Source organism: Haemaphysalis longicornis, unplaced genomic scaffold, assembly GCF_048455015.1.
Source record: "Haemaphysalis longicornis isolate Haplotype H1 unplaced genomic scaffold, Haemaphysalis longicornis Haplotype H1 scaffold_3, whole genome shotgun sequence".
NCBI classification, from domain to species: domain Eukaryota; kingdom Metazoa; phylum Arthropoda; class Arachnida; order Ixodida; family Ixodidae; genus Haemaphysalis; species Haemaphysalis longicornis.
Window position 1 is genome coordinate 78,938,912 of NW_027526335.1, and position 5,814 is coordinate 78,944,725.

General features: G+C 47.5%; 1 protein-coding gene across 1 annotated transcript in view; it reads right to left on the minus strand.

The window, feature by feature from the left end:
- LOC144174700 (scavenger receptor class B member 1-like) overlaps positions 1-5,565 on the minus strand; it is a 93,696-nt gene extending 88,131 nt beyond the window's left edge. The window contains exon 1 of the mRNA XM_077703523.1: positions 5,203-5,565. The gene's annotated coding sequence lies outside the window, so the exon portion shown is untranslated. The remainder of the gene's footprint in view (positions 1-5,202) is intronic.
- Positions 5,566-5,814: the final 249 nt, after the last annotated feature.

The window sequence follows — 5,814 nt, forward strand, 5'->3', positions numbered from 1 at the left end:
ACCCAATCGGGCAGCGAAAAGCGAACGTTTTAATGCGTTCGCTCCGTTGCGCACTTAAGAACAAGCTCCCCATCGGAACATGTATTCTCTGGAATCGTTTCCTGATATCTAACGTAGCTACCGCAGCAGACAACAGCGCAATCAACCGTTGTCGGGGGGTTAATCCCGCCAAATGTATACGAACTACGACAGTTCGCATTCCCATTGCTACCGCTCTGCATGTACTGAGCGACACGCACTCCCGTGTTTACTGTCATACAGCTTTCGACTGTCCCTGCAAGCCCAAAACCACAAGTAACAACGCCACGTTGAAGAGAACCGACATCATTCTTGAAACAGCCTGAGCGCGAATGACGCTGCCCCCGTGCAATTTATATTCGTTTTAGGGGCAAAGCCTCTTAGGGGCTGGGCCTGTTGGAATCTCCTGTCGTCGTCGTAATCGTCATCTCATGATGTCACAGTACTAATACACCTACGCCTAGAGAACTTCGTGCCTCAAAAAAAAAAAAACTTACCTACCCCCCAGCGGTTTCATCTCCGTTAGCAAAAACGCCAAGGCGCCAAGAATCTCCTACCCACGTTTCAAGTTAATGGAGATGGCCCGTGATTTTTCGTAAAGCTTTGTTGTTATGCATCAAACACAAACACGTTCGGTAGCACAAACAATGCTTGATCGCGGTAAACAGTTAAACGACCATGGGCTTCAATAAACAGCTCCTCTTTCCGCATTGGACATGTCTCCCTTTTTTTCTTTCTTTAACGGCGACGCATGCAGTCCCCCTATTGTTGAGGCCCTTCCAATTTCTCGGGAATTCGGTGAGTGCTGACGTCACCGCAGAGCTGCCGAATTGTACAGGGGCGGGGTGCCCCGCCGCCCCGCCCAGTGCTTCGCGGAGCATTGGGCGTGTGCCATTAATGTTTTTGCTTTGATTTGTCGCACAATGAGGGATGGGAAAAATACAAGCTACGCTCATTCAGGAACCCCCATCTCGCCCAACCCTCCCAAAGCACGCGCGTACACGGTGCCAACTGATGAGTCACTTTTGTGCGCACAACGTGCCCACCCCGGTTTCCCCTTCTGTACAATCTATCTACTTTTTATCGCCTGTGGGACATCTGCAGGTGTGGAACCTACAGCATATTCCTCTTCGTATGACCGGCTCAGCGGCCCTTTGCTTCTAAAAATTAAATTTTTTGAGATCCAGATTTTCAGCTTAGATTTCAATTTTGGCTTAACATTTAAGGCCGCACTAGCGATGTAGCCGCAGTGTGCGAAGATAAGTCAAGAGATATAACTGAGTTGCAGCGGGGTTTCAGCTAGACGCGAAATTTCAGCTTTAAAATTTAATACTAGGTGCCAGTCTGCGAGTGCATTATTTGCTGCGCAGTAGCGTTTAATTCGCGCACTATATAACACGCGATACGGGAGCTATCCAGCGGGCTTGCGCACGATCGCACCGACCTTTTAGGTATTCAGGTTACGGCCGTGACAGTATGATGCGGCATGTCTGACCTCGTTCGGCGCGCTTCATGACCTGAGCACCTCTCCACTTAAGAGACGACATCGGCACGTCCGGGCGCTGACAGCATTGTCAACCTGCCTAACATAGCGCCAAGTCGCTCTCTTTTTCATTCTTTTCTCGTTTTTTACCAAAAAACTTTTCGTTCTTTCCAAAAGGACCGTCACGTGGACTGACATATTTCGGCGTGAAAATACATTGGTATAAAAAACGAATGGGTGGGGTAGAATTTGCACGATTGTAAACGCGCTCCCAATTGTAACGCGCACGTAAGTTTACTTAGAGAAAATTCGAAAAAAAAAAAATATTGAAGCCGATTCTACTGCCTAAATGTAAAATACACGACTTCACGTACCTGGCAGAAGATATTTTATTCGACGCACGCAACTGTGGCGGCAAAATCACTTGTGTTTCATACAATTGCTTATCCAGTTGCTCCTGGCATTCAAAGGAAAGTGTGGAACATTGAAATCCTATTTAGGTTTTGAGCCCAATTGTACCGCGCACGCAAATTTTAAGGCTACCCTTTGCGAGGAAAGGTGTGGGTTAGAATCGTGCATATACGGTAATTTGCAATGATGTAAGTGCGTCCGCACTGATGCACTTGATGTAAGCACTGATTTGGCGCTCTTTGCCCCAGTTGGCCTTACGCCATAAAAATCCAACCATCATCATCAGCATCCGCCATTGTCGGGTTTGCAGACCAAGAGGGTGCAAATGGCGATGATGACGTCACGAAATGAAAGTGCGTGCAACAGTTGGTAGGCAGGCTATAGACCGGCACTTATTAAGAACGGCCTGTGTAATTAAAGGCAAAAACAGAAAGAAGGGAATTGGCAAACACGCTGGCTATTATATTGAAGGAAAATAAGCTGGGGAGCTATGTAGGTGATCTGTTCACGGCCGAAAGCGACGAGCTCGTTAAATGACTGAAGCGTGCCGTTCGGAAGCACGCCGGTCGTGCACAGCTTGCAAAAAGTACCAGCGCCGTAAATTTGTATCCATTTCATGAATTCTTAAGCGTATCCACAACGCATCATAAAGTATATTTATTTGAAAGTCCAGTCACTGACAAAATTTAGCAACATCGGAACTTTAGCGGCCGTTTCCGATTCTTTATTTTGCTGGCTGCGTATCAATGTTCGTACAGCGAATGCTAACGTGTTTTTGACCGAGAAGTATACCCTTCGTCATTTTTTTCTTTTTGGTAGGAATGCTGCAAAGACTTCACTTTGGGCGGATGGGGGGACGGGGTAGATCAATAAAAAAATAAAAAGGGAGAACACGATGACAGCGGAAAGAGTAAAAAGAGGGATAGGAAGCCTCCGATTAATGCACTGGGTGCCACTTCCATAACCTTCAGACTGGTTCGTACACTCTTGCCTTCCTTGGCAATGCACGATAGCTGATCGTCATGGCGTGAGCAGAAGTCGACGCGGCGTAAGCACGATGCTTGCATGCTTGTGACGGAGGAAATAACTGGTAATCGTTATTTGACGATAGGCGGAATATTCAGCAGTAGCTTCTTCCATTGCGCTGTCTCATGGCAAAAAAAAAAAGAAAACCCGAGGGAGGACTGAATGTGCAAGCGAGCTAAGCTAATTCTGTGGAAGGAATAAACTTCTGTAATATATATTACAGGTTACCGACCGGGTAGTGCGGGTGACACTGTTGAGTTTATATTAATGGTGTTTTGGTTTGCGTAGTCTTATTTGCTCCAGTTTGAGCTTAAGTTCAGGATTATAAAGCGAAAGCGTTCTCAGAAGGAATGATCGCGTCCTGTCAAAAAAAAAAAAAAAAGAAAAAAACCTAATGGTTTCACCTTAGGTAGGTTGGGCGACCGAAAAGCTCTGATAAGACCTTTGAACACCCCGCGTATTCGTGAAACCGGGCTTTCAGCAATTGTGTCAAAACGGGTACTTGAAAATCGCAAGGAAAAAAAAAAAGGAACGGATCTAGATAAGGCAGTACACGCATCGATCATAAAGAAGAAGTGCAGTAGTGTACCCTTGTTTCATAAGCCAAGTTTCGATACAGATCGTATAAAAACAGCGCGGAACCAAGGGATGTACCAACAAGCCCTTCAGTACACCCTTTCGATACATAGCTTGCACATGACGTCATCCCAACCCTTTCTTGTGACCCACTTCCAACTTTTTCAGCGTTACCAAAGATAAGAGCGCCAGATAAGTGTGCAGTCTTTCGCCGTACTTGTGGGTCCCAAACATGGAAGCTACGCTGATGTCAGTGCAAGCCATCTATACACATTTAGATTGTTCGTAGATGCGTTTACTTATAGTGCGCGATAAATCGTCGCATGGATTCGTTCTCCGTTTGCGATTTGCAAGATCGATTCGACGAACTTTTATCGAAGGTTTTGATGCATCCTTAATGTGAGAACGCGCTTCTCTCAATTTACTTTGCGAAGGGATGGTAAAGTTTATCAACTTGTGTGCTGCTGAACACTCTTACAGCAATGAGCAACTAGTTTACTTTATTCTCGCCTTGGTCCTTGTCACGCAAAATATGGTGGCCTTTACATTTGTGGTCGTTTGACCTCATTTCTGCCTGCCTGGGATGTATATATCGCTTCGCATGTCGAAGGTTTTAAATGTCGTGTCTACTCCTATTGCTCCCTCCCTCTCTCGTTGTCACCTTTCTACCTCACCATTTATTTTTTTTGCTAGAAATGCATACACCCACCCATAATTGAATAGAAAATATCAGTATATTTTCGCGCTCGTATCCTCCATGAAGTAGTGCATTGCATGCAAAGGAGCAAAAAACGCTGGATGTGATGAAGTGGTTTTTGTTACACCTGCAGAAGCAAGGATTGAACCAGATACCACAATCGAATTTAGTAATAAATTTTGCACCTAAATGATTATTTATCGGCGTTGTCACAGTCGATTTGCCAGAACTCGGGAACACTCAGTTCGTTGTTTGTAGCTCATGTCACGGACAACGGACTTTTAACTGCTGCTCCTCAAGGGTCATTAAGCGACTCGACACCCCCCGCTCGATTGGCAGTTACTTGCGCATTTAAGTCGTCCATAGCATTCAATGCTTCGGCGGCCGCAGAAACAATGGTGCTGTGGCTTGCACGGTCCACGGCATCACGCAGTACAGCTTGAAGTACCTTTTCTTCTCTCGGTTAGTCATTTCACGTTGCGCAACAGCGCTTCGAAGACAGGCACAAGGCATCTGGGACTTCAACTCGTATTATTGACACGCTTTCTTTCGCGCCGCGCAGCCTGCGATTCCGTCGTCGCGCTCCGGACGCCTTTATCCGGTCAAGCTGTTGCACGCAAAAACATATAAAATAGAAAGTAACGACATCCCGATGGCAACTGCCGTGGCCTAATCCTTTCACCATTCAATTGTCGCAGCAAATAGCAGAACAGTGTAAGGGCTATGCGAGCAGCAGACATGACATGGGCGTTTTTTTCCTGCACAAATATCTTGCCCTTGACACCCGTATCCCGACTTCGATTCTTCTGTTTTCTAGCGATGCTCGCATTAAGGCGCTCCAAAACAACTAGTCAAAACAAGTATACTAACAGTTTTGATATTTCGTTGTTTTGGGGCATCCTAATAAGGAAAAGGGAACACATTCATGAGACGAAAAAAAAAAAAATGTTCGGCCGCAGCGCGCTACTCCATCACAGCAAAAATCACCTACCTTCAACAATATATCCGGCGATGATCCCCCTTGGTCGTGTCCGGCGGTGTCCTGACGACCAGAGGATACCCTGTGTCGTTCACGCAAGCTCGCGCCAGGCTGTTTTCACACAATCGAGCTTCTTAGCCGATATATCAGCAGGCTTCAATCGACTACCGAATCGTCCACGGCACAGACACTGCAACAACCCCCTCGCGGTCAACTTTGCCGAACATTCACACCGAAGCCAACCGCAGAAGATTGTAAATGCAGCGGCCGGCTCGGAAGTCCGATTAGCGCCCACGGGAGAAGGCGGTACTGCTCGCTCCCTCGTCCCGCGCAGGCCCTGCCGGCTCGTTGTCGTCCGTGGGATTCGAACGCCAGTGGAGCCAACGTTTATAGATACTTTTTCAGTTTCGGAACTGCGCCTTCCAAAGCGGGCGCGACTTTACCCTAGGCGCTGAGAGGGCGCTCCCGTCGCGAGTTGCGCTGTTTCGGCGGCTGCGGCGGCGGCTCCGGCCAACGTTACTTAGTAACGTTGGCTCCGGCGGCAGCGTTGACGGCGTGCGCGGCCGGCCCGCGGGCTCAAAGTTGCGGCCGCGGTGTAGTTGCGTGTCTGCCCTACAAGTTTCT